At 38.2% G+C, this 11132-nt stretch overlaps 1 non-coding gene across 1 annotated transcript; it reads left to right on the top strand.

The window, feature by feature from the left end:
* Nucleotides 1-293: 293 nt before the first annotated feature.
* Nucleotides 294-400, top strand: LOC113001785 (small nucleolar RNA R71). The gene has a single exon (XR_003267271.1). It is a non-coding gene; the product is annotated as a small nucleolar RNA R71 (small nucleolar RNA).
* Nucleotides 401-11132: the final 10732 nt, after the last annotated feature.

The following is an 11132-nucleotide window of genomic DNA, read 5'->3' as shown; positions in this document are numbered from 1 at the left end:
TCTAATTCATGGCAAGCTGAGTTACTAGGTTGACCAAGGCATCAAGTTTTCCTTCAAGCTTTTTATTTTCAGTAGATGAAGATGAATCCATGGCCACCTCATGGACTCCTCTAAGAATAATAGCATCATTTCTTGCACTGAATTGTTGGGAGTTGGAAGCCATCTTCTCAATCAAATTCCTAGCCTCAGCAGGGGTCATATCACCAAGAGCTCCGCCACTAGCAGCATCAATCATACTCCTCTCCATGTTGCTAAGTCCCTCATAGAAATATTGAAGAAGAAGTTGCTCAGAAATCTGGTGGTGAGGGCAGCTTGCACACAATTTCTTGAATCTTTCCCAGTACTCATACAAGCTTTCTCCACCAAGTTGCCTGATGCCTGAAATGTCTTTTCTGATGGCAGTGGTCCTAGATGCAGGGAAGAATTTCTCCAAGAACACACCCTCTTAAGGTCATCCCAACTGAAAATACACCTAGGAGCAAGGTAGTATAGCCAATCTTTTGCCACTTCCTCCAGAGAATAAGGAAAAGCCTTTAGAAAGATATGATCTTCTTGGACATCAGGGGGCTTCATGGTGAAACAAACAATATGGAACTCCTCAAGATGCTTATAAGGATCTTCACCTGCAAGACCATCCAACTTGGGCAGCAAATGTATTAGTCCAGTCTTGAGAACATATGGAACAGCCTCATCAGGATATTGAATGCACAAGCTTTCATAAGTGAAATCAGGTGCAACCATCTCCCTACGAGTCCTCTCACGAGGTGGAGGTTGAGCCATGTTCTCAGTATAAAAATTAGTAGTGGAATGCTCAAAATCAGAATATTCAGAATCACTAGCAATAGAATACTCAGAATGCTCAAAATGCACAGAATGATCAGGATGCACACTATGCCTAACTAATCTATGAAAGGTTCTATCTATTTCAGGATCAAAGGGTTGTAAATTGCCTGGATTGCCCCTAGTCATGCACTATATGCAGCAAATAATGTGTTTCTCAACAAACACCAAACAAGCGGGTAAAACTACAACTATACTCAAATTATATCAAAATGAGCTGAAAATATGTGAGCAACACCCTAAAATCATGAAAAGATAGCACAAAAATTTTCAGACAAAAATTCAAAGTCTAACTATGAAAAATACCTAAGCAAAGTTTAGAAAAATAGGACAATAATACTTAAAAAATAAAAAAAACTTTGTAAACGGCTGATTTTTGGTGTTTGGGAGTCCCTAACTGGCTTTAGTAGGTTAACATAGTACGGGAAATTTTTTTCTACCCCAAATGCATATATAATAATAGTTATTCTGATACCCGGAGCAAAAGTTATGGCTGTTTGAAGTTTTGTTCAACACTAGTTCTCAAATTTTTTTGAATCTCTCAAATCCAGCCACACCAAGTGTTCCTGGTATTTTTCACACAAAATATGAATAAAAAAAACCTACCACACAAAAATTCAGCCAAAAATAACAACCTTAACCATCAAAACAAAAATCGTCAATTAAATTGTAAACAACCATCGCTAATTCAGTCGCTAATGTAATGTTGTGTGAACAGTAACACAGAATCAGTCTCTAATTTCATCGATAAGCACTATTCACAGCAAAACATAAAACTGAAACAGGGGAAACGCTGAACAAGGGGTACTGCTAAATTGCAAAACAGGACATCAAATAAAACAGAACAACGCACTAACACAACACAAACACACTAAACAAAAGAAGTAAACGTAAAACAACTAAACATAAAACATGAATCACTAGCTTTTATGAACCTTTGGACCACTGCTCCCCGACAACAACGCCAAATTTGATCGAGGCCGTACCCGAATCAAATAAACATTAAAAATGCAGTATCTAGGAAGTGATCCTAGGTCGTCTCCCAATGAGCAATGGTCAACCAAACGTTTATAACAGATAGTAATAAAACAGTAATAATAGAACCTCAAAGAGAACTGTGCTTGATCCTCAAGAGAAAACAACACTGGAGACTTAGCCTTCCATTAATCAATAGAGAACAAAATTATGGATTGAAGAACAAAATTTTATTGCTGAAACGAAAAGTAGCATTTGAGAACTAGCATATCATTCAGCAGCATGTCCAACATTTAATCCATATACAATGTACATCAATATGGCCCAAAAATGCATCATGAAGCATAGCCAACAAAACATGTTATCCAACAAAACCCCCCACACTTATTCCCAAAACAATTCCAAAGCTCCAAAATTCCTTAAGGGTAAGGTGATATCATGGTTTTTCACTTAAGGCTTGTAGTGAGCTTCAAAACAAGGAAAGGGAAACAAGGCTGAAAAGGGCTATCAAAGGAATTAATTCAAGGTAGGTCCATTTGGCTAGAGGCTTATAAGAACAAAATTTCCTAAATCATTTCCAAATATGCATGTGAATTAGGAAGCATCAACAAGAATCAAGCCAAGGCTATTATGCAAACAATCAATGGGGCAAAGCACACCAAAAGATTATGATGATGGATGGCTCAAATTCTCACAAAGGTAAACTTATCACTTCCAAATTGAGCTTTCAAAACTATCATGGCATGTAGAGGAAAAACAAGGATTTCAAATCACAAAATGTCAAGAGACTTTTATTTTCAGAACAATTACCCATTTCTTGAACATATCCTATAATTCAAAGAAAAATATGCAAAGTTGTACATGCAAACAGAATTGACCTAAAATATTAAACTAGAAACCCAACAAAACTAACAAAATTAACAAATTTAACACAACTAACAAAATTAACAAAACTAGCAAAATTTACTTGTGCTACATTGTCCTCAATGTAGCACAAGTAAAAGATTAAAAGCAATGAAACCATCAAATAGAATCGGACAAATGTAATAAAAGTAAAGAAGGAGATAGGAAAAGAGAAACTCCCTAAGTCATGGTGGAGGAAGAGTAGGGTGGAGTAAGGAAGTCTCTTCCACCACTACGTTCACTAAAGAAGGGTTTGTGAGGAATGGCTTAAGTCGGTGTCCATTGACCTTGAAGCTCTTGTTTGTGGAGTCGCTTTTGATCTCAACTGTACCATAAGGAAAAACATTAGTAACAACAAAAGGACCAATCCACTTAGACCTCAACTTGCCACTCATGAGTCCAAGCCTAGAATTATACAATAACACTTTTTGCCCAACCATGAAGTCCTTCTTAATTATCATGCTATCATGGAACTTCTTGGTCTTTTCTTTGTAGAACTTGGCATTATCATACGCTTATAGGCAGATCTCATCTAACTCACTCAGTTGCAACTTTCTTTCCTCACTAGCTTGATCCATAGAGAAGTTGCAGGTCTTCACTGCCCAGTATGCTTTGTGCTCAATCTCCACTGGAAGATGACATGCCTTTCCAAAGACAACCCGATAAGGAGACATTCCTATGGGTGCTTTGTAGGCAGTCCTATGTGCCCAAAAAGCATCATCAAGCCTGGTACTCCTATCTTTCCTGCTTGGCTACACAATCTTCTCTAAAATTCTCTTGATCTCTCTGTTAGAAATTTCTGTCTGTCCATTGGTTTGGGGTGGTATGGTGTGGATACCCTGTGTACAACCCCATACTTTTTAAGCAAGGCATGCATTGATTTGTTGCAAAAATGGGTTCTTTGATCACTAACAATTGCTTTAGGTACTCCAAACCTGTAAAACAGATTAGATCTGACAAAATCTACAACAACCTTAGCATCATTAGTTCTAGTGGGCTTGGCTTCCACCCATTTTGAAACATAATCATCTGCAAGGAGAATGTAAACATAACCAAAAGAGACAAGAAAAGGGCCCATGAAATCTATGCCCCAAACACCAAACACCTCACAGAATAACATAGGTTGCTGAGGCATTTGTTGTCGCCATGTAAGTGCACTTCCTGCTCTCTGACACTGCTCACAAGTGCTACAAATCTTCCACGCATCTTTAAAGATGGTGGGCCAATAAAAGCCACAGTCAAGCACTTTGCGAGCTGTCCTTTGAACACCCAGATGACCTCCCGGTGCGGAAGAATGACGGAACTGCAGGACTGAGTCAGTCTCATGATCTGGGATGCATCGTCTAATGACCTGATCACTGCATAATTTCCACAAGTAGGGGTCATCCCAAATAAAATGCTTAGCATCACTTTTAATTTTATATTTTTGAGCCTTAGATGCTGTGGGAGGATGATGTGCCATCATTTTCTTCTATTTTCTAAACCCTTTTTGCACCATTTTAATTATTGATTGGTCTTAATTGTCAATTAATTAGGCAGTTTTATAATTTGGGCTCATTTAGCTAATTTGATGTTTTTAATCTAATTTCAGGAATTAATGAAACATTGGGCTTAATCCGGATTTTGGTTGTGGACTTGAAGAGGGCAAATAAAGCAGCGCTTACCTTAGTTAATTTCTAATTAGGAAATTTCGCAATTTTATTTTATGTTGTTCAGTGTTTATTTCGTTTTGGGCCAGAGTATTGTAATAGGGCCCAGTGACTTTGAGTGACTCTTTTTAAATAGCTGCCTTGGGATTCGTGCAGGGCATTCTATTCTGTTATGCTATTCATTATTCAGAGCTTTGTTTTAGGGTTTTTCGTTTTTCTGTTTTGCTGCTTCTGAGTTCGTAATGCAATTTTACGTTTTCTGCTTCTAATTACAATTTCGTTCTTGCTTCTTCTTTTACTCTCATTTACGTTTCTGTTCCATTTTACATTTCTGTTCGTTTACGTTTCTGTTCATTTACGTTTCCGTTCATTTACGTTTCTGCTTCATGTTTCAATTACGTTTTCTGTTTGAATCCATGGAAGGCTAGATTTTCTGGTGTTGTTTCCTTTTGAGGACGAAGCCCAACTCTCTTTGAGGTTTCGCTTGTAATGTGGTTTCCTGGCAGTTTTCCCTTCACCAGTTATCCCAATTTCGTGAATATTAATCAGTCCACGTTTCGTGTTCGATTAATTGCCTCTGAGCCTAACTTGCGTTCATGCTTAATGGACGAAGGGCTAACTGGTGTATGTGGTGCCTAATCACGTATTGAAAACCCTAAGTTGATTTTCGCTTAGTAAATTGAAATAGGGTTGGATTTAGTGGTTGACTGTTAGGGACGAATTCTCCATAACCCAGGATAAGAGAGTGGCTTCTGAATCAGAGGAAACAACCCGTTTTTAATATTAGTAGTTTCGTATTCCATTTTATTTGTTCTGCTCTTTAATTACCAAACAACCAAACCCCCCCCCCCCATCGTTACTGTTACTGCCAGCATATTATGAACATTTGGCTTGTCACTGCTCGTTGGGAAACGACCTAGGATCACTTCCTAGTTACTGCATTTTCATGTTTATTTGATTCGGGTACGACCTCGATCAAATTTGCCGCCGTTGCCGGGGAGCAGTGTCCAAAGGTTCATAATAGCTAGCTAGTGTTGTGTGTTTAATCCTTTCGTGTTTTAATTGTTAGTATGTGTGTTAGTGTTGATTAGTGTCCTGGTGTTTTGTTTAATGTGTGTTCTGTTTCAGTTTTACCATTAAGCGTTTCCCCTGTTTCAGTCTTTGGTGTTTTGCTGTGAAGATTGTGCTTGAAAACAGAGTAGTAGTAGAAATCAGCTTGCGGCAAAAACAGAGTAGTAGTAGAAATCAGCTAGAGATGGATTCTAGCGACCACCCATGCTGAATTATTTGAGATTTTTTGTTTTAGTAGCTAGGGTTGTTATTTTTGGCTGAATTTTTTTGTGGTAACTTCTTTTAATCCATATTTTGTGGGAAAAATAGCTAGAGCCTTTAGTTTGGTCAGATTTGAAAGTTCCAAAAAACTAGCAAATTTTGTGATGCTAAGCATTTTATTTGGGATGACCCCTACTTGTGGAAATTGTGCAGTGATCAGGTCATTAGACGGTGCATTCCAGATCATGAGACTGACTCAGTCCTGCAGTTCTGTCATTCTTCCGCACCGGGAGGTCATCTGGGTGTTCAAAGGACAGCTCGCAAAGTGCTTGATTGTGGTTTTTATTGGCCCACCATCTTTAAAGATGCGTGGAAGATCTGCAGCACTTGTGAGCAGTGTTAGAGAGCAGGAAATACACTTACATGGCGACAACAAATGCCTCAGCAACCTATGCTATTCTGTGAGGTGTTTGATGTCTGGGGTATAGATTTCATGGGTCCTTTTCTTGTCTCTTTTGGTTATGTTTACATTCTCCTTGCAGTTGATTATGTTTCAAAATGGGTGGAAGCCAAGCCCACTAGAACTAATGATGCTAAAGTTGTCGCAGACTTTGTCAGGTCTAATCTGTTTTGCAGGTTTGGAGTACCTAAAGCAATTGTTAGTGATCAAGGAACCCATTTTTGCAACAGGACAATGCATGCCCTGCTTAAAAAGTACGGGGTGGTACACAAAGTATCCACACCATACCACCCCCAGACTAATGGACAGGCAGGAATTTCTAACAGGGAAATCAAGAGAATTCTAGAGAAGATTGTGCAGCCAAGCAGGAAAGATTGGAGTACCAGGCTTGATGATGCTCTCTGGGCACATCGGACTGCCTACAAAGCACCCATAGGAATGTCTCCTTATCGGGTTGTCTTTGGAAAGGCATGTCATCTTCCAGTGGAAATTGAGCACAAAGCATACTGGGCAGTGAAGACTTGCAACTTCTCTATGGATCAAGCTGGCGAGGAAAGGAAGTTGCAACTGAGTGAGTTAGATGAAATCCGCCTAGAAGCCTACGAGAATGCCAAGTTCTACAAAGAAAAGACCAAGAAGTTCCATGATAGCATGATAGTTAAAAAAGACTTCGTGGTTGGGCAAAAAGTGTTATTGTATAATTCTAGGCTTGGACTCATGAGTGGTAAGTTGAGGTCTAAGTGGATTGGTCCTTTTGTTGTTACTAATGTTTTTCCTTATGGTACAGTTGAGATCAAAAGCGACTCCACAAATAAGAGCTTCAAGGTCAACGGACATCGACTTAAGCCATTCCTCACGAACCCTTCTTTAGTGGACGTAGTGGTGGAAGAGACTTCCTTACTCCACCCTACTCTTCCTCCACCATGACTTAGGGAGTTTTTCTTTTCCTATCTCCTTCTTTGCTTTTATTACACTTGTCCGATTCTCTTTGATGATTTAATTGTTTTTAATCTTTTAATTGTGCTACATTGAGGACAATGTGTTGTTTAAGTATGGGGGGGAGTGTTCTTTGGTTTTGCTAGTTTTGATGGTTTTGTTAATTTGTTAATGTTGTTAGTTTCGTCGGATTTTTAGTTTAATATTTTGGGTCAATTTTGTGTGCACGTACGACTTTGCATGTTTTTCTTTGAATTATAGGATATGTTCAAGAAATGGGTAATTGTTTTGAAAATAAAAGTTCTTGACATTTTGTGACTTGAAATCCTTGATTCTTCTCTACATGTCATGATAGTTTTGAAAGCTCAATTTGAAAGTGATGATTTTACCTTTGTGAGAATTTGAGCCATCCATCATTATAATCATTTGGTGTGTTTTGCCCCATTGATTGCTTGCACAATAGCCTTGGCTTGATTCTTGTTGATGCGTCCTAATTCACATGCATATTTGGAAATGATTAAGGCAATTTTGTTCTTATAAGCTTCTAGCCAAATGGACTTACCTTGAATTAATTCCTTTGATAGCCCTTTTGAGCCTTGTTTCCCTTTCCTTGTTTTGAAGCTCACTACAAGCCTTAAGTGAAAAACCATGATATTACCATATCCTTAAGGAATTTTGGAGCTTTGGAATTGTTTTGGGAATAAGTGTGGGGGGGGTTTTTGTTTCATTGGACAACTTGTTTTGTTGGCTATGCTTCATGATGTATTTTGGGCCATACTTGATGTACATTGTATATTGGTTAAATGTTGGACATGCTGAATGAAATGTTGTTTCTCAAAGGCTAAAGAGTAAAAAAAAAATAAAAAAAAAATTCGAAAAAAAAAAAAATTCGAAAAAAAGAAAAAGAAAAGCAATAAAGTTGAGTGAATAAGATCTTAAATGGCACAAGAATGATGAAACTCTTGGTTCTACTCTTCATGTTTAATTTTTATCTTTACTTCTTTTTATTTTCTTATTTTTCTTAAAATGCACTTATTCCCCTTTGCTCCTCTATTCCTTTGGGATTTAGCCACTTATTCCATATTTCTCCATACCTTGTCCTTGGCCCCATTACAACCTTAAAAGACCTTTTGATCCTCATGTGCTTGTGTTTATGGGTTGATTGTCAATTTTAGAATCTTGCCAAGTTTATGTGGTGTTTGCTTTCATGGGTGCTTTGAGGGTAAATAGTAGCCTAGACACTTGAGAGATAGAGTGTATATCTTGTGAGGCTTTATCACTTTTCATTCTTGAGCTGATTAACTATTTTGCCATGATTGGGTTGCTTGGATGATTTTCATGAATGTCTTGACTTTTTGGATCTCCTTATGTTAGATGTTACCCATTCCTTTCATTCCTTGATGTTCATATAGAAATATGTGAATGTTTTTGTTTGTCTCCCTCTGATATCCTTGGATTTTGTTCTTTGTTTCATTTTGCCCAGGAGTGCAAAAGGCTAAGTATGGGGGGTTTTGATGTGCCATCATTTTCTTCTATTTTCTAAACCCTTTTTGCACCATTTTAATTATTGATTGGTCTTAATTGTCAATTAATTAGGCAGTTTTATAATTTGGGCTCATTTAGCTAATTTGATGTTTTTAATCTAATTTCAGGAATTAATGAAACATTGGGCTTAATCCGGATTTTGGTTGTGGACTTGAAGAGGGCAAATAAAGCAGCGCTTACCTTAGTTAATTTCTAATTAGGAAATTTCGCAATTTTATTTTATGTTGTTCAGTGTTTATTTCGTTTTGGGCCAGAGTATTGTAATAGGGCCCAGTGACTTTGAGTGACTCTTTTTAAATAGCTGCCTTGGGATTCGTGCAGGGCATTCTATTCTGTTATGCTATTCATTATTCAGAGCTTTGTTTTAGGGTTTTTCGTTTTTCTGTTTTGCTGCTTCTGAGTTCGTAATGCAATTTTACGTTTTCTGCTTCTAATTACAATTTCGTTCTTGCTTCTTCTTTTACTCTCATTTACGTTTCTGTTCCATTTTACATTTCTGTTCATTTACGTTTCTGTTCATTTACGTTTTTGTTCATTTACGTTTCTGCTTCATGTTTCAATTGCGTTTTCTGTTTGAATCCATGGAAGGCTAGATTTTCTGGTGTTGTTTCCTTTTGAGGACGAAGCCCAACTCTCTTTGAGGTTTCGCTTGTAATGTGGTTTCCTGGCAGTTTTCCCTTCACCAGTTATCCCAATTTCGTGAATATTAATCAGTGCATGTTTCGTGTTCGATTAATTGCCTCTGAGCCTAACTTGCGTTCATGCTTAATGGACGAAGGGCTAACTGGTGTATGTGGTGCCTAATCACGTATTGAAAACCCTAAGTTGATTTTCGCTTAGTAAATTGAAATAGGGTTGGATTTAGTGGTTGACTGTTAGGGACGAATTCTGCATAACCCAGGATAAGAGAGTGGCTTCTGAATCAGAGGAAACAACCCGTAATATTAGTAGTTTCGTATTCCATTTTATTTGTTCTGCTCTTTAATTACCAAACAACCAAACCCCCCCCCCCCCCCATCGTTACTGTTACTGCCAGCATATTATGAACATTTGGCTTGTCACTGCTCGTTGGTAAACGACCTAGGATCACTTCCTAGTTACTGCATTTTCATGTTTATTTGATTCGGGTACGGCCTCGATCAGAGGAAAAATAGAAGCAACAAAATAATTGACAATGTTAGCAAACCAGGGAGTAGAAAGAGAATAAGAAATATTATACAATATATACAAATGATCATCCGGGAAATCATCCCGAATGGGTGAGTCCTCATCAGACACATGTTCGATCCGACTCAAATGATCAACAACTAAATTTTGTGCTCCGCTCCTATCACAGATCTCCAAGTCAAACTCTTGGAGCCAGAGCATCCATCAGATCAACCTAGGCTTTAAATCAGCCTTCTTCAACAAGTACTTTAGAGCTGCATGGTCAGTATAAACAATAATGCGAGTACCAAGCAAATAAGAATGAAATTTTTCAAGAGCAAAAACTATGGCTAATAGCTCTTTCTCAGTAGTAGTATAATTCGCTTGGGCAGCATCTAAAGTCCTAGAAGAATAATATATCACCCTAGGCAATTTATCAATTTTCTGAGCAAGGACAACCCCCAATGCATAATTTGATGCATCACACATAAGCTCAAAAGGGGCTGTCCAGTCGGGTGCCTGGATGATGGGGGTGGTAATCAGTGCTCTTTTGAGGCAATCAAAAGCCTATTTGCATTTATCATTAAAGTCAAACTCTACCTCCTTTTGCAACAAGTTGGATAGTGGAAGGGCTACTTTTCTAAAATCTCTTATAAAGCGCCTGTAGAATCCTGCATGACCAAGAAAAGATCGCACCTCTCGCACGCAAGAGGGGTAAGGCAATTGTGAAATAACATAAATTTTTGCAGGATCTACTTTAATGCCCTTATTGGAAATAATGTGGCCTAAAACTATACCTTGCTCAACCATAAAATGACATTTTTCAAAATTTAGAACAAGGTTAGCTTCAGTGCATCTATTCAAAACCTTTTCCAGACTATCCAAATAAATATCAAAAGAGGATCCATATACAGTGAAATCATCCATAAACACCTCTATGCAATTTTCTAAAAAATCACTAAAAATACTAATCATGCACCGCTGGAAGGTACCAAGGGCATTGCATAGGCCGAAAGGCATCCTCCTATAGGCAAAAGTGCCGAAGGGGCAGGTGAATGTGGTCTTTTCCTGATCCTTAGGAGCAATAGTGATTTGCATATAACCAGAAAAACCATCAAGGAAACAATAGTGAGATTTACTTGCCAGGCGTTCAAGCATCTGGTCAATGAATGGCAGGGGAAAATGGTCATTTTTGGTAACCTGGTTCAGCCTCTTATAGTCGATGCAGACTCTCCAACTGTTCTACACCCAAGTAGGAATCAGCTTATCCTTCTCATTTTTTATCACGATGAGGCCGGTTTTCTTCGGGACTACCTGGATGGGATTCACCCATTGGCTATCGGAGATAGGATAAATGATTCCAACTTGCAAAAGCTTGGTTACCTCATTCTTCACTACATCAAGAA

Source organism: Glycine max, chromosome 5, assembly GCF_000004515.6.
Source record: "Glycine max cultivar Williams 82 chromosome 5, Glycine_max_v4.0, whole genome shotgun sequence".
Lineage (NCBI taxonomy): Eukaryota > Viridiplantae > Streptophyta > Magnoliopsida > Fabales > Fabaceae > Glycine > Glycine max.
The sequence above is the reverse complement of the archived record's forward strand: the minus strand, read 5'-3'. Positions and strand labels throughout refer to the sequence as shown.